Raw genomic sequence first — 27,634 nt, 5'->3', positions numbered from 1 at the left:
TCAGGGGAGGAAATGTTGGGGACAGGCTTAAAGGGGTGGACAGGTCACACACACAGCCACCCCAAACCACGTCTCAGGCTGTTGAACCAACGCCTCTGCACTTTCAGTCACACAGACAAACCTGGGGAACACAACTCACATTCCGAGATCCCTCCTACAATTAGGTTTTCCAGACAGCTCACAGTACTTTAAAACTAAGTGAAGTTGCCATTTATATTGCCGGTTCTCTCCTCTCAAGCTCAATTCCTTTCTCTCAAATTCACCTTTATAGTAGTCCAATTTTCTTCCAGTAGCACTTCTGAAACAATATGTGCATGCTTGCACTGTAATTCGCACACACACATTTATGCTAATAAATTCACTAAAATATAAAATATGGTAGAAATTAAGTCTCTCGTGTCTAGGAAGCAATTTCCTATGGCTATCTCTTGATCTCTAGCCAGCACGGCATATTTCACTGTAAATAAATAAATACCTGGCTTTCACAACTCAGATAAGAAAATGCATAATACAATCCCAACTATAAATAGACATAAAAATGTTCATTTAACAGCAGTTGAAATATTGCTCATCAAGTTTGACATTTTCTTTTGAATAGCATATGGAAACTGCAGCGTACTGAAAGAGTTAATGTGTTTAGAATTCAGTTTCCATCATACTTGGGTGACTATCTCTTTAAATAATTTAAATCCTCTCCATCAACTACAAAGCTGTTTTGAAGCCATTTAGCTTTGTTCTTTACATGTGTTCTAATTAAGAAATGACCTTGTCATCACACACACCAGAAATCCTGGATTATTTCCTGCAGCAAAAATCTACGAAGCCAAAAAAAAAAAGAAAAAAGAAAAAAGAAAAAAATACACACTTCTTCCTTTAGTGAGGAGCTGAGGAAGTTGTTGGTTGGCTGAATGCTGAAGCAGTTTCACCGCATAATTTTTTTGCTGTTGTTGAATGTCACAGGGCGGGTTAGCGTGACCTTGAGCTGCATCAGCAGCACAGCAAGGGTCGAGATGCCTGCAGGCGCCCTTGTACTGGATTTGCAAGACAAAAACCTTCAAACTGGCTGAAGGACATCTTAAATCTCTTCAAAGGTTTTCCGAACTAATCTGGGCTGCTCTTAGCCGGATCTGTGCCCGTGTGAGAGGCAAAATTAAAAACAAGGTCTTTGACAGGATGTTGTCTGCTCTTAACCCTTCTCTTGCAGCAGGCAGCGTATTGCAGGCGTGCTGAAGGGACACTTTCATAAGCAGCAGAGATGAACACAGTTCAACCGGCAGCGTTCTTTCATAACAAAATTATGTAAGCAACCATTTACTGGGAAGGGTGCTGTTATTAATACAGAGCAGGCTCCCTGCATAGCAATCGCCATCCCTCTCCACCCCCAGCACAGTGCCCTTCCCCACGCGGCTGTGCAGTCCGGGAGCACTGCGGTGCCGTGCCCTGGCTCAGGCTGCTCCCAGTGACACAGGTAGGTAGAGGGGTGCTCAGGGTGCTCAGCGTTTCGGGGCCACAGGATCCCTGTCTGTACTTGCTGTGAACTAAGGGTTTCTTCAGAGACCGGGCAGCCCCCATCTCAACAGGTTGCGAGCTTGGCGAGGCACGTAAGAGGAGGAGGGTCAAGAACACGAGGAGGACTGTTTGGCATGCATCAGACATGCTTTATGAGGAGAAATTAAGAAGCGTCCACTCCTCATCTGACCCTGTTATTTCCTTCTCACTCATCCCAAGCTGGGAAGGAAGGAGCAAAGAGGATATTAACATGCGACAGGCCTACCAGGAGTTTGAGGGCATGAGCGCACGTACTGGGGAACTGAAATAAAGACAGCCAGCCTCTCTGCTCTTGACTGCTCATCATCTGACAAGTGACACAGAAGTTTTCTAAAAACTTGAGTGAATGCACAGAGATAACCAGTAGGAAAGGCCCAAGGCACGCATGGTTACTCTACAAAACCACAGATTTACCCAATGGATGTGGCAGTGTCATGCAAATGCAACTATCAACATATTTAAGACATGGCCACTTTCTTCAAAAGCATACTTGCACACACACCCTCCAGCTTCATGAAGAAAGAATTTCCCAATGAATAACAACTTTTCGTACTCCTACTGAGGAAATAATATGGATTCCTGTGTCCAAAAGTAAAGAAAAAGCATCACCACCTTATCTTCATGTCTGTTTTAGTGGTGGTATTATTCAAACTATCAAATTTCTGCAGGCAAAAGAAAACACAAATGGGTCAAAATAATCTCAGCGTAATCAAGAAAAGTTATCACACTTGAGAATCATCTTTTACTATTTCTAGGATATACACCATGCAAGTCCTTGTGGAGAAGAGGAAAACAGAGCCATTCACACCAGCAGAGGGTGTTCTAATTCTTTTCTGGTTGAACATTAATGGCTTAAGTTAGTCTGGTTTTGTATAGCGGGTCTTTAAAGTACTATGTACTCCTAGACAAGAGCAAAACACACTTAAGTTTACTGAAGAAGGACACAGCTTTGGCAGTAATGTCACAACTGTTATGACACTATCCTCCACCTAACACTAAAATAGACTCACTTCGTCATTCCCGAGAGTCATGGCTTTTCTCACAGAATATCCTCCTTGTTAAACAACTAACCATGTTACATGCTAGATTCAAGTAACTCTAGTGAGAGCACCTTTTATATTGGCAGAAGAGGAACTTGTACAATACACAGGACTTCCCACAGACCCACCAAGGCTTCTAACATGTTTATTACGCTTGGACAGAGGGCCCCAGTGTTCCCACAGCGCCTGGATGTCAGAATAACCTCTGCCATTACTCAGAATGCTCTCAAGGTTTGCCTCGCAGGAAGGTCCCAGACCGGCTCTGGTTCGCAGCCATATGGGAATGGCACACAACCAAGCATGCCTTCTCATCCATTTTGGGACTCTGGCAAACGGAGATTGATCAGATCCACACATGTGGTTCATTAATTGTTCTGCACAAACATTTTCTTTTTGTGCCCCTTGAATAACAAAACACCAGACAGGCAGCCAATTGTGGTTTAAAAAAAGTTTTGCCTGTTGGCCTATTACACTTTTTTTTTTTTTTTTTTTTTGAAGTAATGGGTCCTACACTGTTTCCTAGAAAACTTTCTAGTTTACGCCAGAGTTACCAGGAAAAGGGATTAGGTGATTAGGTGAGACCAACTTAAGTAGTTTATATTACACGTCAGTCTAGCAGAAAATACTGAGAAGTACTTTCATGGTATACACAACTGAATATGCAACATCAATGGTTTCTTAATTTTTTTTTCCAAACACGTAGGGAAACAAAAATATATTACAGGTTCTCCAAACATCAGGAATTGTGAAAACTCCCAAAACAAAAACAAAGAACTCATGTTGCAATGTTCCAGCTGAACAGGGCAATTTAAAGGTGCAATGACAGCTTTCAAGCCAGGTAGTGGTTACTGCCAAACATGGGACACATTGTGTGCCCCTGCCGAAATACCCAAATACAAATTACCAGCTTTCTTCTAGGGCTACAACAGTCCAACAAACACTTTCCAACTCAGACCACCTTAAGAACTTCACACAGAAGGCACTGGTGTTGTTATACAGTACCCAAGCCAGAAGTTACAGCAGCAAACTGTATGCCCATATGCAAAGAATACAACCATCAGGGCACCATACTATCTATGAAGGTGGACAGGCATTCATTTCTAACCTTCTGATAAAAATGGTCTTTGGGACTACAATTTCTCATGGCCAGCAACTGCACCAAGGCATGTTGTTCTCCGAAGTAACACTATCCACTTGGCTCCTTATACAGACATGCTCGCACAAGCACACGCAAACCCAGTAACGGACAAGACCAGCACTTTACAACCAGTCCAAGTACAGGTTGTCCATGGAGCTTTAATTGTACCATTTTCTAAATGCTGATTCTGACTATACTTTAAGCATAGGGCAGTTATTTTATACACACTGTAGCTCAATGCAGAAAATAAAATAAGTTAAAAAAGAAAACAAAGATGGCAGTTTAATATAATCTGTTCTTTTCACACCTGGACCCCATTATTAAATAAAACTGTATCTGCTAATACAGAGATGCTATTGATTTAAAAAAATTCTCTTGCAAGCAAACACAGATATGCTCCATTGGTGCCAGTATTAACAAGTAACAGATGTAAAATTGTCCTGTGGCCATGGCACACAACATTATGACCTGTGTTCCTAGCAGTATCAGAAGCAGCCCAAGGTCTAGCACAGCACATTGAGAGTCTTCTAGAGACAGAAGTTGTAAATTATGATTCTAATTTTCTTTGTGAGCTGTGGTGTAAAAACAGTGACTTTTTTTTTTAAACTGCAAATTAGGTAAGTGGGGCTACTTATTTTAAGTAACCTGAATAAATAGAAATTTTGATAAATTGGTCTTCACAGTGCTAGTACTATTAAGTAGTACTAACATAGTACTATTAAGTAGTACTAACACAGTAAAAATAGGTGCGCTGTCATGAAAATGGAAACATCACCAGATACAAACTCAGTACAGAAATAACAGATAAAACTTTAATATACACAAATCTTAAAACGGTTAAAGGAAAATGAAGTGCACGTGAAAACGCACACAAACACAATTATGAAGTGCTAGTTACATCTACTTAAGTTCTCCCCATCTTAACTAAAGTCATGGAAAACATGCAAAGAAGTGAAAGCAGAGAAGCCTTATAATTAGTGCATTAGTTTCAAGTATACTTAATAGAACTAATATTCTTATTCTAGTATAAGAATATGTTAGCTATATTATTAGCTTCCTTTTGCCTACTAGTACAACTGTTATACTTAAGCAGTAGCTAAGGAGGTTAAGTACTGAATATTGTGGATTGAAGGAAATAAATGTTGCAATTCTTTCCAAATCCACAGGGGGAAAAAAAAAAAAAAAAAGTCTTAACAGATTATCAGTGTTTACACTTAGAAAGGAAATAGCCTTGTTCTACCAAGGTCTCATTTAACACCCAGGCAATTTCCTTTCCAAGTCATCTTTAAGTTCTCCCTCTGCTCTGCCCCTTGTTAGCAAAACAAGTGCTTTAATTCAGTTCTCCCAATGACTTGAGCATTCATGGCAATGAATCTTCTGCAGGTGTTTTTCCCAAAGCAATGTCTTCCAAACCTGGGCCGGGGGACACTTCTCAATAGGGTGCATCTCAAAAAAGCAAGGTTGATTACTTGCAGAGATAACACTGTTCATTTGGGGGAGGGGGGAGGGTCATTTCCTGCTTCAGACATCTCAGATACCCATCTAAGAATGTGAGCAACACTTCACATGACACACACTCATGAGTTTGGTTTATTCTAGTATTTAACTTGTGTGCTGCTCAGGAATTACATGTGTATTCACAGAATAGTGACTATATCCATGTTTAAGTGCATTTTGTTAAATCAGGGCCCTGAAACTTCATGCAGCTTTTTCACATTGCTGTGCCAGTTCATTTTATTCAGTACAAAACCACCAACAACCTTTGAGTTCTTCTGCTCAAGGTCATTTTTAACATTCACAAGCACAGCTTTTTGGCTGTCTGCAGAGCAAAGATTTTTTTTTTTTTTCTTAAGTGCATTTAAGAGTAAAGTGATGTATAGAAACATCTTTAAATGGTGAAAAACATCTTTTAAAGTTGCGTTAATCAATTTGTCTGTTATTAATTCTACTTGGCTACCCCTATTAACCATAGGTTTTAATTTAGTCTCCAGTCTCTGCAGCCACCCATATCAAGAAGGCATAACCACGATGTAAAATCAGGCTCAACTCCTGCAATCTCAAAGTCTAAGCTACACCTCCCACCCTTAGTCTTTGAAGGCATCCGGTAGAAAATCAGGTACTCGAGTTCCTCTCCGTACTCTGCCAGATACAAGCTTTCTAAATTTCCACTTTAAAGCATGGGAAGTATAGGGGAGAAAGCTACTTCCATTCAATCATAATTTGCAATTTGCAAATATCCATTAGGTTGTCTGTATCATAAGCAGTTCAGAAAGATTCCCTGGTCCCCAGCCTTTTTCTTTTACCGTTCCAACTGATCTCCCTAGGCTTCTCTACCACTTTTCCATTAAGTATGTGGGACTCAGAGGAGAAAAACTAGCACATATTTTTACTGTATTATGTATTAGCCATCATTAATTTCGTCAGCATCTGATAGCTAAAGTAGTATCAGAAAGATGGGGTATAAAAATGTTTTGTTTTTCAAGTAGAAACATTGGTCTCTATCATCACTGGAACATTACACTGCCAATGCTCACCTTCAAATATTCTCATTTAAACACTCGTCTATTATCTTTGGAAATCTCAGATATCATTACCAAGTAAAAAGCAGCATACTGATTACGGAAAACACAGCAAGTTGCAAAAAGTGAGAACCGGATGTGTCTGGCAGGCAACAATCTTTTGTATACAATACACTGTATTTCCATGTATGTGCATCTGTGATACACATGCATACTTTTACTGGTAGTCCAGGTTATTTTAAGAAAACAGAGTAAGAAGCTGACAACCAGAAAAGCCCAACAGAAGAATGAATCATACTTGTACAGTTCCAGCAATGATCACACTGTAATACTGTTGCCAGGTGTCCAGCAAAATAGCTGAAGCCAACATGAGTCAGCAGTGGTTCCTGGTTATTGAGTTTATTTGAGTATTCAGTTGCCAATTGCTTTTCCTTCTCTCAAACACACTTCGTTTCTACCTTCAGTGATACAAATTCCTAGGTCAAACAGTGACTCAAACTTCTTCTGTTCTCCTGCTAGCGAGAGTGTCAGAAATGTATCTAACAAGCATTCTCTGACTATCTTTTTTTGTTTTTTAAACTTTACAGAATTCTTAATTTAGATTGCCAGTGCTTTGCCTTACACTTGATCAGGGACTCCTACTTTACTGCACTAATCTAAGCCTGAAATGTTAGTGTGTTTTTTTTGTTTGTTTGTTTGTTTGTTTGTTTCCTAATGTTCAAATGCTTATGGATCTTTTTCCTTTTTGAGGAAGGCTAGACAGATCCCTTTAGAAATGAGTCCTCTCAATTGTCTTACAGTAAAGATAATCCCTAAAGCCAAATACATTGCCTCAATAAAAATGAACAATAGCTTCATACTTATGACAAAATTTTAAACTGCAGATATTGTGAAACTACTAGTTTAGGAAAATGTGGAGGACTTCTTATGCATTTCAGAAGATGCATTTAAGCATTCGGTACATGCCACAAAATATAACTCCATTTTTTTTGCCATGAGAAACAGCCCACTCAAGTTTCCCTAACTTTTAATATTTTGACAACAATACAAATCTACAAATTCCTCCCTCCAGGCTGACTCAATTACATAATCAGAACTATGATGCTTTCTAAAGTTTGTTTTTTTTTTTTGTTTGCTTGTGTTTTTTTTTTTTTTTTTTTTTAAATGCACCCAAGATTTTCAAAAACATTTATGAGACCTTTGTCACTTCTCAATTATGTTCATTTGTGGATGACTAACAATACATTTGCATGTCAAACAGACATGAAGCACATTCTTCAGGAGGCATGGGGCTACATAAAAAACACTAAATGAAAATACTGTGAGAACGATTATTTTCCTCAAACAAGAAACAACATTGATTTTTTTCAGCTTTCTAATCTTGCATTAACATCACAAAAATGGCTTGAGCTACTAGAAATCTAAATGAAGTCCATAAAAATGGAAAAGTATTGTACCCTTATTTCATCTTCCCTGCTGTACACATCAGCTACTATTGAGAAATCATGGATGAGCAGATGAGGCAGTGATGCAATATCAGGAAAACAAGCTGAAAACTAATATTCACAAGGACAAAGGAGGTAGCACATTTTGGTCACTACTCTAAATGTAGCTTATCTCCTTTACAAAATAGTTGTATAAATATCAAATGTCATCTTACAGGTTGTTTAAACTTAGAGTGGTTAACAGATCAGCCACAGGATGGGTGAGAACTGACAAAACTCTACAGCTTTCCTCCTTGCAATGCATTGGGTATTAGTAGTAACGTGTTAAACAAAGCATGAATAAGTACTGACCACCGCAAAAAAAAAAATACAAATAAAAATTTCAAAGGACCCAATTTATTTGCTCACAAGAGTAAAACTGAATGTTATAGTATACGACCACCAACACCCCTGCCCCCAAAACCTAAGACCGCCAAAAACTATCTTTGCACACAGGGCACCTGCACAGGGGGCTCTACATTGTGGCTGGACTCCCTGAATTCCAGGCATTACCCAGAAGATCTCCTATGCTCACGAAGCAGCCTTTCTCCTTTGATCTGTCATATTCACCATCAGAATACCCAACAGACATGTCTGTGAGAAGAACCTCATGGAAAATTTCCTTCTCTTAATTTTTTTCCTATGAGGTTTTTCAGAGCAGGAACAACTTGGCTCTGGAATATTCATGTTCACTGCCACCTGACATCAAGGTTCATTTCTCTGTGAAAGAGCCTCCAAAGGATAATAAAGTAAAAGCCTGAACACTTGCAAGAAATATGTAATAATGTGGAGAAGCAGTAAAGCTTACTCCTCCCCTAAGCAAATGGAGTATGTAGATTATCATGGAAAAGAAATTAAGATCTTCCAAAAGCCTTTTTTCTTCTAAGGAACAGAAAAACATTCTGATCTTTGATTATAACAAGTATCAACATCTAACATGTATGTGTTTCAAAGCAAACTGGGTACAAGAAACTCATAAAACCTCAAGTTATATCTTGTAATCCATATTGGAAAGCTCAAATTGCAACCTGCAGACCACATCCAATCCACTGGAAAAATCTGCCTGGCCTGCAGACATCCCTTACTGTCTTCTTCCCATATGGCTAATTAGATACGGAGAGGAAGCAGACAAGGGTTAGAGGAATTGCTCTCACATTGCTGTGTTTCATGAGAATCCTGCAGCCTCCACTCCATCAAAAAAAAAAAAAAAACACACAACTGTAGGTTACCATGCAGTAGTGATGGTGCTCACATAGCTGGCACATGGAGCAAAGTTCACGTACATTTACAGGCGTATCTATCACAGAATCACAGAACTTTCTAGGTTGGAAGAGACCTCAAGATCATCGAGTCCAACCTCTGACCTAAAACTAACAGTCCCCACTAAACCATATCCCTAAGCTCTACATCTAAACGTCTTTTAAAGACTTCCAGGGATGGTGACTCCACCACCTCCCTGGGCAGCCCGTTCCAATGCCTCACAACCCTCTCAGTAAAGAAGTTCTTCCTAACATCTAACCTAAAACTCCCCTGGCGTAACTTTAGCCCATTCCCCCTCGTCCTGTCACCAGGCACATGGGAGAACAGGCCAACCCCCACCTCGCTACAGCCTCCTTTAATGTACTTATACAGAGCAATAAGGTCACCCCTGAGCCTCCTCTTCTCTAGGCTGAACAAGCCCAGCTCCTTCAGCCGCTCCTCGTAGGACTTGCTCTCCAAATTTATGCCTATTAGCATGGCCAGTCCTATGTCAGGGTGAGCACACTTCCCAAAAAACCCTTGTTACAACATACACATGCTCGGTCCTTAGGCAGTTATCCACACAGCTGTGGACATTATCAGCTGTGGCCCAGACACTCCATAACAAGTTTTGCTCCCTAGAGCGGCTGGACTTTAATTCTTCAAATGAACAAGCTTCACATCGATCCAGGCAATAAATGCCTCACATGGCAGGAGTGAGGATGGTGGATGGGTTCCTCTCAAACCAGGTACAGCTCACCGAGGAGGGCTCTCCGTGCTGACTGAGTACCATTCGCTTAAGAGTGACTGCTAGCTGCCACCATAACTACATCAGGGAGTGCATACTAATGTTCTTGGACTGCTGCCATATTATCCATATATGTTTTATTATAGCTCATCTCCTTAATGTGCAAGACATTTATCTTTGATTCTTTCAAAATTAGAAAGGGGAAAAAAAATGGATACTGTAGAACTGTTTTTAGCACAGATCAGACAATTAAATTGGGCCATTGTAAGCTCTTTTAGCAGATTTTTCTTTGTCATAGACACAAGTGACAGCACTACATTATTTTTACCCTATAAAAAACAAACACCAAAACACTATTCTGAAATATTATGGCTAAAATTTCTAATAACAGTCACGTATCTTCTAGTCGTCGGGAGGCTTCAAAATTAAAAATACAGAAAAATGATTTTGTCTACAGAATTTTCTTCTCCGCTTTACTAAACCTTACAACAAGCATATAGATCAATAACCAGATCACAACAAGAACCAGCAGTGACCAAACCTGAGCAAAAGAAATCTTTCACAATCAACCAGCCCACTGGCTTCAACACTTGTTACTTACAAGGTGGGCGTGAAGAGATGAACAAAACTTGCAAAATTTAGTCCATGAATTCAAGATGTTCAAATTAATGACCTAGATCCACAAGGAAGAAAAACACCCACAAACAAACATCACAGGAAATACAGAGATCTTCCCATTCCTTAGGTAGATAGTGAAATTCAGGATCACAACTGAAAAGGCACAATTTCAAGAACAATGGAGGGTCATTAATATGTGCTTTCAGAACAAAGGCACTTGGATGGTATTCTTATTTAAAATGTCAGACGTCATGCAAAAATATAATTCATGGCAAAAACCTGAGTATCAGTGATGTGGGGAAAAAAAAAAAAAAAGGATGCTCAAATTAACTTGACTAATTACTCATAAAAATTTACCAACCCATATGCAAACAGGATTTACTAGTCTTTCATAATGGTTAAGAATACATACTAAATCCTTTAATCCACCCATCAAGAAAACAACTTTCCTCTGTTGCTTCCTTGCTTGTAGATTTATTTCCTGTTTCACATTAGATGTGAGCAACTTTTAAAGTCTTACTTCCTTGCAACCACTAACATGACACAAATGCCACACAATGTCATTCACCAGCACAGTAATACTGATTAGGTTACAGGCATTATATATGCCATACTGTCAAGTCCCACAAGAAAAACTGCATAAAATGGCCAAAAACTCTGATTAGTTTTCTTCTGTCCTTATACAATTGAGCTCTTCTATCAGAGTAGTTTGTGTTTCAGTTTGAGTAACAAACTGTATGGGTTCACTAATAGCACAGTAGAAACCTAGACATGTATTTGAATCTGATTCCTGGGTCTATCATTACATGGTAGAAGTGGATGAATTCTTCTTCTTTATCAATTGCACACAGCCTTTACACTCTCATATTTTGTTCTCTGTTCTTGCTCTCTCCCCCCTTAATTTGTTGCAAAAAAGGACATGGGAGGAAACATTTCCACCCTCTTAAAAACAGAGAAGTTCTAACAAGTAAGGTTTACAGGTTTACAACCTGCTGAACTTGATACCATCCCCAAAGACAACTTTTCCCCTTCACTCATGTCACATACCACAGTTCTAGCCTACCTGCATATTTATAGATTATCTTCCTTATAAAAAAAAAATCAGCAACTTATGTTACTATCGCAGGTTAAAAAAAAAAAAAAAAAGAAAGAAAATAAAGAAAAAGCAATGATTTAAGTCTTGAATGTCTGCACATCGTCCCACACTGGTAACTACCATTTCAAGTTTGGAGATGAAGCAAATTCACTGGATCATACTCCAACATACATGCATTAAGCAAAGTCCCACAGTAAATCATACCTAAATATTTGAAGCAAATGTGGTTCAATGCGTTTTGTTTACCTCCACAAAGTTTTAATTCAATGTGGCCTTCTCACTTAATAGTGATTCTTCTACTTACACTCAAAGCATTAGTCATTGCAGGAAGAAAAGAGTTCTTGCCACTATGTAGCTTGATGAATATATGATGGCTTCACATGGTAAAAAGATAGAAATAATTTTTTTTTTTTTTCTCATGGGGATGCTGCTGGCCTGAATGTCCTTTTTATGATATGTCCTTTTATGATATCTGTGACAGAGAATAAGTTGTGCACTGTCTTCCCCTTGAGAAGGAAAGTTGTTGCCTGGAGAGAGAAGTGATGTGGGACTAGCAGGGTGCCAGGTCACCCTCTACAGCACCCTCCTGCCCAGCTGAGCATCCAGGTTCCTCTATTCAGGTGTGATGGTCAAAGACAAAAGCAGAAACCAAACTGCAAAGTTACAGTTTTCAGTTGAGTTCTGTCTCACAAAGCAGAATTTATGCCATGGACAAACATAGGTGCAAACCCTCCAATGAAACTCAGATTTTGTCAAGCCCATCTTCGCTTTTCATCAAACTACAACAGATTTTTTAAATGTATTTATTTTTGAACAAGTTTCTAAAAAAATTTACTCTGGAAGAAGATTAGTTTGGATTATTTAAATTATACTCTTTCCCTTAAGTTGAACAGCTGTATCCAACAGATTTCTTTTTCCCGGCAAGCCAAAGAAAAATTGTTGGTTCTCATTTTTGATCTAAGGAAGGATACAAATGGCAACAAAACCCAAAAAAGTGATACACAACCTTAGAAATTTACAACAAAGAGGTTCAAGGATCCATGGTCTTTTTTCTTATGAGGAAAGAGGATACTCTGAGATGATTTAAGAGGTTTTCAGAGTCAGATAAAGCGACTCTCTGAAAATACAAGTACACAGATAAGTCTGGCAGAAGTATTTAATGCTAGAGGTAGTAGAATAAACTATAACAGGTGGGGACTGAAACCAAAAGTCGAAACCATAAGTTTAAATGAGTTCACTAAAGACCAAAATTAGTTTCCAAATTAACAACAGAGCAGCAGCTTCAAAAACAGTCACTTTGTTTTTTTTTCTTCATGGAAGTGAAATCTTGACCTTATGTGCCATCTTTTCAGAGCATTTTTTTGGTCTTTAATATTTTACACCACTTGCTTTATTAATAAAGTAGGTTGTACATACATTTTATTAAAACAAAGCAACAATCTCAAACAGAAAAATCTGACTGACTCCACACCAACAAATAAACCAAGTGTGGATCAGACCGGCCCTCCCAAAAATCACATCTTATAAATGGCCACCCAAGGATTCAAACATGATTGAAAGGCCTCCTGAAAAGGACACTTCCCAGTACTACAGCTGCCCTTATCCCCTAAGCTGAAATCCACATGCCCAGCCAGGTCTCCTACAGCCAGCCAGCTGTCCCACCTCCTTTTCGTCCCCTCAGTTACACAAGATTACAAAATCTCCAATCAGTCCAAGGCCGTGAAACTATTTCAGCTTTAATCTGTGCCTGCACGAGAGCATGAATACAGATCTCATGGGCTATAGTGAGCTTGGGCAGTGTCAGGAGTTTGTCCTGAGCTCTCAAAATATTTGATGCTGCTCCTATTAATTTCAAAGCAGAACTCAACAGAAGACCTGTCTGACTATGCCTTGAAAGAGATGAAGAGCATATCCAGGAAAGAAAACATTCTTCATGATTACTGCTAGGTCAAGTAGCACCAACAGAGGAAAAAAGTGCAATAGATTTGAAGGAAAAACATGGTTTCAGAAAAAAAGCATACTTCCCTCCTCCCTCCCTCCCCCCCCCCCCCACAAAAAATAAAATAAAATAAATAAATGAAGCACACAATCCCAAATAAGAACACAAGCAAGGGCAAAATGAAGAACAGGGAGATTAAGAAATAGAAAAAGTAAATCAGCTTTAATCCAAATGTTTTTTCAGCCATACTGCAAGACAACAGTTGCATTATTTCCTACATTTCAATCATCATGTATGCACTCACCTAAATAGCTAGATCTTAATCCATACCAGTTTGTTTTTGCTACTTGACCCTATATTACACCCTTGCCTTTCCCAGGACTGAAAGACTTCATTAGGGTTTTGTCACAGAGCATGCTTCACCACCCTGTGAGCTTTCTGGAGTAACAGAGCCACAGAGCTCCCCCGGCTCCTCAGCAGCAGCATCTTCAGCAAACTTCAGGTCAGTGCCTGGGTTGCTCTCAGCCCCAGTACAAAAGCAATTCTTTACTGGCTGAAGGAAGATCACAATGCAAACACGACTGTGGGCAAAGAGACGTGGCGGGGGGGGGGGGAGCAATGGTAAGAGGGAGGCAGGGCAAAGAAACACAAAGAAGCAGTGTTTCCACATATGGAGTGCCAATTAGAAAATGAGAACCACCGATTTAAAATATAACTTTAGGCTTTAAAATACATTAGGTGAAGAGTCAGCTTTACTGCATATGCATCTGGCTACTAGTATTACTTGAGCTTTCCCAATCTCCGCCCTCCCCCCAGTCACAGTTTCATTGTGAAAGAATTTAATTATTATTTTCATTACCAGATGCATACATTATACAATGAGCCTACACAGACAATGAGCACTCTGTAAGAAAACAGGTGTAATAATTAAGAATGATCTGTTTATGTATGAAACTCTTCATTTTTATTGCAAACAAGGCTACCATTTAAACATACTTTAATAAAAACATTCATAACAGTCATAACACTAAAACTGATGCCCTCCTTTTTCTTAAGGGATTATCCCAGTGCTTTAAATTTTAATATAACCTGAATGAAAACAACTGCTTTGATTTTATTTCCCTGCTGAAGTTTCCTGGAAATTTTAACTTGAATGCATTTCAGAGAAACAGAACACTAAACACTTTTTGATTTTTTAAGAAGTCCCAGAGATATCCATTATATTGTGTACCCAGAAAAATAAGTTCGCAACTAAAAGATATATGTATTTAAGTGTTCAGCAGCTTAATAATCTCAAAGCCCTGGAGTTATAAGAGTACCATTGTATGGATTCAATAGTAACAAGCGATAGAAGGGTAACATCTGCAGATTACTTATCATCCAAAACTGGAGTCAAATTACTGTTTCTAGCATCAACAAAATGTGAGTTCCTGTGTCTTATGTGGTCCTATTTAACAATATAGTACAACACTCCATTTTCACCCAGAAAGCAGCTTAAACAGGTCATTTACTTTCCATGGTCCGCCAAACGTGCCATGTGATTTACAGTAAATACCAAGCCTGTCACTAGCAAATACACCTTACTCTGTAGTAAGCACGTCCCTATGAAGCTTACAGTTTGACCACTTGTTGCATCTATGCACACCCACCTACAAATCAATCCTGTTAGACCAGGGGAATTCAACAGGCTGCTACTTCCAGCTCTTTGAAGACATTTCTTGCTCCAGAGCTGGGCAAACGATACATGTGCTCAGTTCTTGCCAGTGATTCTGCAGAATCCAATCTTGTAAAATCCACCACTGCTACTCCACCTACTCAAGAGGAAGGCAGCAGAACACGCTTGCTTCTGCTGCCCCAGCTGCCCTTGCAGTGCTTCAGCATGTGTTGTTAGCCCTACCTGGGCAGATCGCTGTAAGCCTCAGGATGTCAACCTCCATTTAGAAAAGGTGTCAAGTCTTTACTCAGCTAGCATTTGACACTTAACCACAAGCTGTAATAACAGAGCACCCTTGTCTTTCAATTCTTAGATGTGGAATCCAAGCCAGAATTCACTTGACGAAATGAAGATGTTTATAGTGTAGGTGTCAGTATCTGAACAGGTCATGTTAGCCTCCTTGACTGCCTAGGAAAGAGCTAGGCTCTGCTATTGAGCTCATCCTATACCATGTGCCTAAAGGAGGTCAAACAATACACACCCTCTAAGTGCCTACTTCTGCCCACTGCCTGTTCTACAGGACTCCTATTTCTCTTCACCAAATGTATACAGGGTCCTCTCCCCTATCCTCCCTCCATTCAGGGGGTAGGCATCTGTCTATATGACAGGTGAGATAAATCCCATGCTATGTCCTAGGTCCATCATAACCATCTCCATTTAAGAATCAGCAACAAAACACCGATTGTGCAAGTTCTCACAGTTCCCCACTCAATACAGTGAATGCCTGTTACTGGGTAACACCAGTCCTTCACATAACTGCTTTTATTTACATGACACGAATTACTATGTTTATTTCAAAATATTCAACAGTTTGCACTTACTCCTTCATTTTTGCCCTCTCAGACACCACAAACGTTGTCCCACTCTGGGTAGTAACTCTTTGAATAGAAGCTTCTCCTCTTCATTACCAGTCTTCAAAAAAGAACCAAAAAAAAAAAGCTTAGCAGAGACCTTTCCCGTTTGGTGTGACCTATATATTTTCTTCTAGTCTATTTCCTTTTATTTTTCAATTTCTTACGACTTCCCTTAAGCCTTTTTTCTTTAAAAAAAATATTAAAAAGGCAGAATAAAAGGAAGTATCATTAAAATCTACTGAAAGAAGTGAATTTTCAGTGGGTTTTAGATCGAGCCAACTGATCAATTTGATCATGTTACCTCTTAATTTTTCTTATAGCATCTTCATTTTTATTTGAATCATCACAAACTAAAATTATGAATATTCTCAAGTGCTCTAATTTTACTTCTCTATTTCCTAATATTTCCCAGTTTTGTTTGTTCCCCTGCAGTTCTAATCTTTCATTCCTTCCCTTTCTTCTCCACAACACTGTTCCAGAAATTCTGTAGAAAATAGGCTGACTAGAAAAGGGTTAATATATATATATATATATTTTTTTTTATTTTTTTTTTAAATGGAGGTGTTCAAAGCTTTCCTGTCAAGTCCAAAGCAGACATGCAAACTCAATTCTATCAGCTTGTAGAAATATACAATCTCTCACCTGACAAAATGGGGCATGACGTAGCTGTATGATGCAGAAGTTGGTCCCAGCTCCTTGAACTGCTCTCACAAGAGCAGAGCAGAGGGGGAGAATCACCTCCTTTGCCCTGCTGGCCGTGCTGCTTTTGATGCAGCCCAGGATAAGGTTGGTTTTCAGGGCTGCAAGAGCACAGTGCCAGCTCATGTTGAACTTCTCATCAACCAAAACCCGCAGGTCCTTCTCCTCAGGGCTGCTCTCAACCCATTCTCCACCCAACCAGTATTCATGCTTGGGACTGCCAAGCACCTGTTGTACTACACACCAGATAAAACCAGTCCTTCTCAAAATTACTTTTGTTCCTGAACATTTTTCTTCTCTAATCTGACCAACTGCTTCAGAAATTGCAAAGCTATTAAAAAACATCAAACACCTTCTCATGGGGGCAAGGTGGGACTACAACAGTCTATTCAGCTATACATCTCAGTGGGGTACTGTAAGCTTAAAGAACTTAATGATGGTTTGACAAATCTCCTTCCCTAGCAGGAAGGAAGCTTTCTGTGACTGGCACTAAACTGTAGCATCTTCCACAAAATTAAGAAAAGCTGTGTATCTGAATTTGACTTACCACACTTTCAAATTGCTCTCTGTGAGGAAGCATCTTTTGATTTCTTTTCCATGCAAAACATTCAATAAAATTCACCAAAAGCAGCCCTTTTATGTCCACACCCCAGTATGCTGTTTTTTTTTTTTCCTTCTAAAACATGTTTCACATGTATTCCTACATGACTCAAGTGGAAAAATCTTAGTTTAGCCATCATAAACCAATATGAACCTGTCTTTCTTCAGGGGCAAAGGAAAACAGGACAAGCACTGAATAATTCTCATCTCCACAGGCAAAGAAATCAGATCTGCCTGGCGCCAAGCCCTCTCAGCAAACTGACTCCATCAGACCAGGTTGGGAACACATTCCACAGTCAAAAGTCCTTCTCGAAGAACTTCCTGCCAATGGCTACTTGACATTAAAAACTAGGATGATCTAGGTCAAGTATCCCAGTTGACATTAATTGCTATGTTGGATCAAAAAAAGCAGACAGCTTCTCAGCTGGAGCTCAAGTCACATTATGGCTTAAAAGCAATCAAGGCCAAAACCTTGAATTACCCCTAGAAGCCAAAAGGAAGCCAACGCAGCTGTTGAAGAACTGCCCGAGCATGTTCTTGCCACCTATGCCCTCTCTGCAGACGGGCAGCTGCCTACTTCTTAAACTGGGGTTTCGTAGCAGCAGTCAAGTGCAGCCTCAAGACCAGGCTACCCTGTAGCCTCACATGGAGGTGACAGAGATGGAGATTATTATTCTGAAGTGAAACCCCCTGAAATAGACTTTTTTTTTTTGTCCCGATGCAGAAGGCTGAGAGCCTGCCAGCCAAAAACGCCTCAAAACCAGCAAGTTACAAAACGGTTATATAAGATGTTGGCTGCTAGTAAACTAGCACCACCCGTCTCTACAGTGTCATACCTCCATTTGCTGATACTTCCATTTCTATGTATGCTGAAGGTAAGTCTTGTGCTTGTCCAACTGGAAAAGAAAGATGACCTGGAAAGTCATCTTTATATTGACAAGAGTACAAGACCAAGTCAAGTCACTCTTAATTATTGCTAAGAGAAAAATTAGTATTTCAGAACACCATTCACAAGACCATTGGCTGAGGGAAAAAAAAAAAAAAAAAAAGCTCCCAAAGAAAGAGACTGCAATCTGTTTTCCTGTTTTGTAAACAGAAAATGCACTTCTATCTAACTATTACATGGAATAGAAACAACTGCATGATTTTCTGAAAGCAAAGGAGGTAACATTTCTGAGGAAGAATCTGGAGAAAGATAAATGAGCAGCAAGATGGATAAGCACACCAAGAGTCAAAGAAATGGACAAGTTTGGGGAGTGGGCACCAACAGATAGTAACAAAGCAGTCAAATACCACTTTTGACCAGACCAAGACCCAAATAAGTCTTAAAAACCTGAAACACTAGTCTAATAACAGATATCATCAGATTATGTTGTTGCTTTCTTTAAGGGAAAATTGATTAGGAGCAGTAGCAATTTTCAGAATGCATCTTAATAATGCAAACAAGGAAAGAATTCAAATTCACAGTTTCAATCCTGGAGTTAACTGGTGGGCAATGCCAAGAAAGTCTTCAACAGGAAAAGTTGTCCCAGAATCTGACCATCCTTCCACATATTCTTCCAATTATTTCCAAAATATTACTTAGAGAAGAGGAAGAAAATGTTAAAGTGAACCCTTGCCATTAATGTGTTTTCCAAAGCTACTATTTTAACAGAAAACCAGGGGGCTCACCTTATGTACCCAAATGGCTTGAACAACACAGCCTTTTTAAGCAAAAGAGATAAAAGGATTTATATATATATATATATATATATATATATATATATATATATATATGTATATATACACACACACACATATATATTTTAGGAAAATATGAAAATATATAGCTGTAATCTGTAACTCATAGCAGGCTTCCAAATAATAATCAATATTTTCCTTTGCATTTAAACATTGCTGAATCTTAATGCTTTTTAGATGTTCAAGTGACAGAAAAAAATAATACTGTAGATGGAAACCCAGAAGTCTACAGCAAATCCAACATTTGTATTATTTTATTAAAAATCTTAAGAATGTGGGTGCTAAAATGCACTTTTCAAAGCAAAAACAGTATTTGAAAGAAGTCATTATTAGTCAAGCCAACTACTTGGCAATTACAGCACATGCAGTCCTGTGGACCATTGGCAGCTCACTTAGCTCACTGACAAAACAAAATGATTCTCCTCCCGCCCTGCTTAAAATACAATCTGCTTGTCCAACATATATATTTAACACTTGGTCTAAATTTTCTTAATTATTTACAGTTCCACATTCAGTTCAAAATCGTTTGTTTCAAGGATCATTTTCTGAAAATCTAGCCAGCACCATTTAAAATAAACGAAACAAACAAAAACCATCCTAAAACGTAATGCCTTACAATTTTTTCCCCTATTTTATACTGTGCAAACTGTTCCCAACCCAGATAAGGAATAAAATGTTCAGATACAACAAGAGTCAAAATTAACCCTAAAAGTACTTGTAATAAGTAGACAACATTTCTTCATGTAAGCCAACAGGAATCACTATAGCCTCACTATATTATGGGGAGTAAAAGCCTGGTGAGTCTCCCCAGTGACCAAATTTTATGAACTAGAGCAGCTCCTTCCCCTTCCCAAGATATTTGCAGTCAATAAAATGTTGATAACCTAATAATGCTTCCAAAGAGGCTTTTTGATTTAGAAATACCCAGTCATTCCTCTTCTGCTCTTTCATTCATCAATACTTTGTGATGGGTCTCCTATAATCAGAGCAAAGCTCTGGAACACTGCATATTGAGCAGGTATTACATACACAAATTCTTAGTGCAGACGACAGTTTAGACAGCTGCACAGATTAAAGATTGATGACAGGAACCAAGAACACCAGCACGACCAACTTCTGTGTCAAAGGCAAAATGCCCCCAGATCTGTGTGGCCTTTGCTCAGTCCCCTGATGTGTAGCAGCCATCTAAACCCCAGCAGTTTACAGAGGGGTAGACTGAGGTTTCTTTCTGTTTTTGAACAGCCTGGCATCACCTTTCTTCATCAAGCAGAGAACCTAAACACTATTACTATCCAGGGCCTCTTACAATGGCTAAAAGGACAAAGTTGGAAAGGGCTTCTTGAATTCAGTGCACAGGCACTGAAAATTCAACACACACACAAACACACACACACGCACACAGCATGCAGAACTCCACATCTCCCTTCACAACGCACATCTTAGGAAATGCGCATTTCTGCACATAGCTTTATTTAGCATGACCTAACACCTGAACCCTTACTCCCATCTCTCTTCTGCTACTGTAAGTGATGTTGCTATACCACACACACTCAGAAAACAGCAGTATTTAAGGGATATTTCTTTGATTCAGAACAAGCATTATAAAAAGCTGTTAATAATGTTATTAGGTTAAAAACAAAACAGTATTTCAAACTATATTTCACTAAATGTGCTATCAGAATTTGTAGATAAATTTAATAAATACATTCTCCACTGAGCATTTTAATAATTACTTAAAAGATATTGCCTGTTTTTGTCATATCTCACTAATTCACTTTTTTTTTTTTTTTTTTTTTTTACTTTAGCTAAAATAGCACGTTTCTAAGCTTTTAAATTGATACACTTAAAAATTAGAGAAAGTTACTAAAAAGCTCCAACCCTAAGAAGTGGTAAAGTACAAAACATGTTTCCATTTTTATCATCTTAATGTTTATTCAGTTTGGCTATTACCTAAGAATGTTTTTGCGTTCCTGGATCAGTAAAGTCTCATGAACCTCAAAGTTGTGAAACTAGATCTGCTTTGGGAATTTCATAAGTCAGCCTTTAAACAACAAACAAACCAAACAAACAAAAAACCACTTGTAAATAATTTCAAGCCTGTCCTCTTTTTCTGTTATTACAAAACTTAAGGGAAATGAGTGGTCTTTGTAAATTCATTTTTGTTTAAATTAGCACAGATTGTCCAACACATTCAGAATTTACTCTGATAACCTGTGCCTTTCCATATACAGTATGAGGCTAGAGTAGTCATTTATTAACCATAGTACAGATCTGCATTCTAAACTGAAAGGATGTTACATGAAACAGACTTCTGATTTAATAAAATTTCCTTTAAGAAAACTACAGTAGAATCTTATGAGCCTGATTCCAAAATATCATTTTCTAAAGTACCCAAATATGCTTTTTCTCTTTATTTTGAAGAAGTGCTAAAATAAAATATAAAATTAGAAAAGGAAGACAAAAAGAGGGGAATAATAAGAAGCTTTGAACACTGATACAGCTTCTTGCAATGATAGACTATTCTTGCTCAGAGAATCTCCTAACATAACCAAGAACAGCAGCAAGATAAAGAAAACATGAGCTTGTGTATCTGTCAATAGGTTCAGGATAGGCCTATATGAGATAATGGGGAGGTGATTAAAAATAAATAATAATAAAAATAATAATAATAAAATCATTCCCAGTCTCCCATTTTCCCTTACTTTTACTCTTGCAGAAACTTCTTGCTACATATCACATCCTCAAATCCCCCCAAATCTTTAATCAATAAAAGCACTCTTTCCTGATTCTGCAATAAGCTGGCTCAGGTAATTAAGACAGCAGACACGTTTATATTTTTTTTTTTTTAACAGGACAAATAATTGCATCTCCTTAAACTGCTTCCAGCAGTACCACTGTCTGTGGCTGTACTAGTGAAGTGCAAGGACTGATGGGCAGAAGAGAGGACTTCCTTTTCAGTGAAACCTGGCTGGAATATCTATCTATGTATTTGGTCTTTATAGGTAATGCTTCACTCTTACAGCTCTCCTGTATTTCCATACCTAATGAGGTGAGTGTGCCTAAGCTTTTCCCTCATATACAATGTCAACCTTCTGTACAGGAAAAAAACTCACGTTATTTGATGACAATGGTTCAAAATGAAAATTGGTTAGACAACCCTCATTGATACCTACTTTGAACCCCACCTGTTCTAGTGTACCCATTAAATAATGCCTCCATGCAGTTAGAATCTGTGTTTTGACAATTCTAGACTGAATGATCATCTGGGAATGCTGGCCTGAGACTGTGGCAGTCTGGGAAGGGGTATACCATTGCCACAGAACTCCCTAATGGATGCTCAGCCCAACTTCAGTCCCTGTGTTTTAGTCCCACACCTGTAAAGTTATAGCAGTCCCATTCCTCCCCTTAGCATGTGCCTGTGTTTTACACTCCAGAATGCTGTGGAATTCTACTTCCAGATACAGTTTCTACATACCTGTAATACAAAACAGTCATTATCATACGAAACAAAAAAGCATAGTTAAACCTTTGGAGTGCTTAAGGACGGAGAATCACTTTTTCTTTGGATATAATCTATTCCTTCCAGCAAATAAAACTACAATAATCAAACCACCAACTCACAGGAGATGCTACAACTTCACTGATTTTTGTGCTAAGCTCCCCTGGAATCAGCACACTTAAAGGACAGACCGTTCTTCTTGGAAAAGGCATATTTACTACTATATAGCTCTTAAAGGGAGTAACTAAAATAACACTTTAAAAAAAAATGTGCTAACTTAGATTTTACTGTTCAGTCACAATCTCAGTCCCTACCTCCAACTAAAGGAGACAGCTTTCAGGAGGCAGTAGAGCTATTCCCCTAAAATTTGTGTGTTCCACTTTGGTCTGATGTTCTCTCATACTCAGAGTCAAGGTTTACAATAGGAACAGGAAGCAGCAAAAGCAAACAAAGATAGATTTCCCTCAGAACAGGGAATAAATATTTTAAAGCATCACAAATGCCTAATCTTACATGTTAAAAGAGATGCATACAGCTCTCTCTTTAAAAAGTCTCTTTTAGGACAAAAACCTTTTACATCATCTTTCTCACAGGTACGTGTTCATATGTTATAATCTATTTTTAGAACGTCCTTCCTAGGTTAATTTTTAAACTTAGATCTGGGTACTTTTTGCCGTCCATACTTCTTCCAGCCTCCCTCTGCCCAAATATATCCATGGAGCCTGTATATTCCACAAATATTCTACTACCAAAAGCAGCAAGGATACAGAAGTCAGGTTTGCATAGCATACTTGCACAATCAGAACAGAAAGCAAAAATGAAAAAGAAAAAAAAAAAAGATTGAAGAGTAAACCTTGTATATAAGAACAGGGCACAGCATTTACAAGCCAAGACCCGTAACTTCCTGCAGCATGCACGCTATTATATGTATTTTCTATCACAGTAGGTGACATATAGCCATACAATTGAGTGTTAGAAGGCTTAAAATAAGAAAAAAAAGTCAGCACTGTTCCCACACTTTTACAGAAAGAATACGTAAGCATACCAGCCTTCATTCATGAGGTAGCCAGCCTGAGCTTGATAGTATGCCTGTAATGGAATAAACCCACCACAGGCTTCTTTGTATACATATGTAACTAAACCTTCTGGCAGTTTTCTCTTTACTAGCTGTATTTCAGCTCCCACAGCTTTAGATATGCTTGATACAGCTCATGAAAGGTACATTTTTAAACCATGGTCTGTTTATTTAGAAAGGTTCTGAACCAGAACACCTGTATGTAGAACACACACCTTCTGAAAGTACGTAAAGACTTCAGACATCCAGAGGTGACAGTGTGAACTATCTAAGGAAGAATGAATTTCCCTTAGACTACATCAGCTCTTCCCATTTCACTTGCAAATAGTTGGAAAAACTATGGGGATGGATGGGGGGTGGAGAGGAGGACTTAAACCAGCTATTTTATATCAGCTAACCAATGTGCACTATCTGCAGACCAGAACTCAGGCAGCCACTGATAGACATCAAAGTCCCTCTCCAGAGCTGGGAGACGAGCACAAAACTGTTCTTTTATGTAATAGTTCTAGACAGGAAAATATTTTCTGTGACACATTGCATTTTGATATTTTTCTATTTTGTTCATGCCCTGGACTGACTATCAGTCTCAGAGCAGTTCCGGACATATTTATAACATTTTGTAAAAATACACTGTAAAATTATAATAAAATGATCATATCAACAGCATAACAAAAAAAAAAAAAAAAAGCAGCAGTGGGAAGGGTAGAATAGTCTGCAAATTCTACCTTCAATTCACATCATTGCTCTTCACCTCCACATCATTGCTTCTTCCTCTAAATTGTTTAACAATTTCTAAGATCAAAGGTTACTCAACCTAGTCCAAAGGGATTATTTAAAACTCCCGTCATCCACGCACTGTTAACCAACAGATTACTTTATGAAGAATTCCTCCCCTTCACCCAGAGACACAGAATCAAACAAGTCACATAAAAGTTAGCGTGCAAAGTTTTGGCAATATCTTTAGTTCTCCAACCAGTGGTTCCAGTGACGTAAGTATCAGAGTTCAAGTCCCAAGTATTCAGGACCAGCAAGTCTCAACACCTCCATTGCATTCCTAGGCTCTGTCTTTTGATTAGAAAAGCTCAGGTATCTTCTCCTTCCCTCTAAACAATCAACGCTCCTCACAGTATTGCTTCTAACCCATTTGCTCCATCACTACACCCAAAAAATGATTGTTACAGAATATATTAAAACAGATTAGCACATTTCACTCTCACTTACTCAGTGGTAGGGGTATATATAAGTGGGTATAATCCCTCAGGCACAAAAAGACTTATTTTGTTGCTGTTATTATTGTAATTTTTAAATAACAAAAACAAAAATATTTTCTACTCTAGGTAGAGCCACTGAGAGGAGAATATTTAATTTTATTTTTTTTTTTTAAAGTGCAACTTAAACCCAAAGTCCTTCAATAACTCCTAAAATGCGGCCACAATTAGTTCAAACGTATTACTTACGCATGTAGTCCCAACAGCAGGAAAACACTGTTTGTAATCTGAGAGAAAACAATGCCCACAAACCACAAGAAGTACCCAAATATTCAGCGCTGGTCACATCCAATAGAAGACAAGCCTCCTAGTTGTGCTGTAGTCACTGAACAACTCTACATAAATCACTCATGCATTTCAGAAGAGAATGTTTTATGTACATTACACACGAGCAAACTGAAAAGACTAAATAGCACACACAAGGTAACAAAGGAGAGCTAATAAAAGCATACAAAAAATATTATACCTTTTTTCTCCTCCTCTGTGATCTCATTTGAGTAATTAACAGTTACTTCTACATCTCTTAAGTGTATTGCTTGTAAAAAAAATAAATGCAAGAATACACTTTTGGAACAGAGAGAGATACCAGAAGTCAGCTTATGAATTGTGCTTATATTTACATACTTCTTTCTGTGGCCTAACAATTGAATCAAAAGAGAAAAATCAGAAATATCTGCCCCTACATTAATTGATATGCAGGCTGAAAGTTAAGCACACATTTGTTTCTCCAACTTATTTTAGTTATATCTGAAGACCACTGTATTAGCCATACTCTTAAGAAAAATCACAAGAAGCATTCTAACATAAGCATTTCACATTTGATTAATCAGGTGAGATCTGTTTTACCCAGAAAGTGCAAGGCTTTCACTCATCAGAAGTATGTAAAAGCATGCAAAATTATCATGACTTATGCCCTCAGGACTTCTATTGTTACATTTTTTCCTGAAGTTTCTACAGGTAAGCTTCACCTTTGCTTCAAATATGTCACAAGGCAGCCGTCTACCCTAATTCTTTTTAATGAGAACATATGAAGTCATTTGATAGGTCTTAAATACAGACTCTAAATTAGGATTAAAAAAAATCAAGCAAACAGAAGCCTAACCTCTTGTTACAAGCTTCATCACCAGGTGTTCACAAACTGAAAAACAAGCCCCATCCACTACTTCCCTCCCAGTTTTAAGAGTTTGCAATGCTCCTAGCATCACTAGCTCTAACATACATGCTGTCACATGCCCTTCTGATAGTCTTTCTCCTTTCCATACCTTTGATACTGAAGCACAATAACTGCAACATTCAGGCATATTTGAGCGTTTTGTGTTACTTTTATGAATTACTTAAACAACCACCATTCTTTCAGCAATCTGGGACATCCTAAGACATCTCACTAGAGCTCTCAGGCTGCTGCAGATGCTCTGCAAATAAGAGGGGTGAGTTACTACAGAAATACACTGTATGCTCCACAGGGACCATCTCCATTTTTAAGCTACTCTCTTTGCTCAACAAGGACTAGCAGCAGGTGAGGAGACAACAGCACACACAATTCTGCCATCCTGCTACAGGGAGGGGACTCTTCCATAAAGGAATGGAGTGAGTAACCAGGGTTAGTAATACCATCATGGATACACTTGGCAAAGTCCACCAGCCACAGCATCAAGCAGTAAACTAATAAGAATTAGATCAGATGGCAGGTCTACAAGTGTTTATTGCCCATGACTTAACTTTCCCTCCTGTACAACGATCTAAGGAGGACAGAAAAAGGAGACCAGCATGATGGTTATATATGTTAAATTCATACAATACATTATCCAGAGTAATGGATATCTGAGTCTCTAAATCTACTTAAGTAGTAGAACAGCAATGCCCTATGATATCCCAAAAGACCATAAAAAGGGGAATTTTGATTGTTCCTGTTCTCCTGTCATCTCATGAGGCACACACAATTTTCCTCAAAAAGTAACAAAAGAAGTCATAAGGTAAGAACCACAGAAATATTGTGATCATCCACACAAAGAATATTTTAAAGGCAGATTTCATGCCTAAGTTTAGTTTTGCAAAGGCAAAAATACGGGTAGTATTTGCCTAGACAAGGGTCGGAAAAAATTAGTATAGGAACTATATAGGATTGTAAACCAAAACACCACAGAAATGATGTCTGAATACATGTACTGTTCATCTCCATTGCACAGTAAAACACCTGGAAAACAAAACCAGAGCTGGGTGATGCAAAAATGAAAATCATGTGTTGTTGGAAAGCCTGAAAAGCACAGTGAATACATCCTTTTTGAATTTCAAAAAAATCACAGTAGAAAACAATTAATGACAAAATTTTGAGTCTAAACAATAAAGTTTTAGAAATTGACTATTTATTTGTTTCAGATCAAAAAGCAGTTCATGGTCACATGCATACTAAGATAATCATGACCGTGTGAAAAATTCTAGCAAAATAAAAAGAGTTGGTGAACAAGAGCTTAAGACATATATGTTGAAGACCTATATTAAAAAAAAAAAAAAAAAAGACACTAAGCTTGCACGTCTGATGTTGCAATCCCAAGCCAAACCAGAGCTCAGTACACGACAAATGTGATTCTGTGTAACCTTGTTCTCTCTTCACCTCTACAGTTAAGCCTATGTCAGGGAGTACAAAGAGGTTACAGTATGATATCAGCACAGTTTATTAACGTTCTTTCTTCATTTATTTGTAGCAGGATAAAACTTAAGGTAGCAGAGAATTAAACACCAACAAATTGAGAGAACCAGGACTGACAACTGAGAAATCACCTTAACCACCAGACAAAGGCAACCTTTTCTTCAAGACA

The 27,634-nt window shown here is 38.4% G+C and overlaps 1 protein-coding gene across 20 annotated transcripts in view; it reads right to left on the bottom strand.

Annotated features, from left to right (window-relative positions):
- Positions 1-27,634, bottom strand: part of NRIP1 (nuclear receptor interacting protein 1) — a 148,469-nt gene that overhangs the window by 39,576 nt on the left and 81,259 nt on the right. For 6 of the 20 annotated variants that reach the window (XM_068690724.1, XM_068690734.1, XM_068690650.1 and 3 more), the window contains one exon: positions 15,905-15,995. The exons of the other annotated variants lie outside the window; for them this stretch is intronic. The gene's annotated coding sequence lies outside the window, so the exon portion shown is untranslated. The remainder of the gene's footprint in view (positions 1-15,904; positions 15,996-27,634) is intronic. 20 annotated transcript variants of the gene reach the window in all.

Source organism: Anas acuta, chromosome 1, assembly GCF_963932015.1.
Source record: "Anas acuta chromosome 1, bAnaAcu1.1, whole genome shotgun sequence".
Taxonomy (NCBI): domain Eukaryota; kingdom Metazoa; phylum Chordata; class Aves; order Anseriformes; family Anatidae; genus Anas; species Anas acuta.
This window is presented reverse-complemented; position numbering and strand designations above follow the sequence as displayed.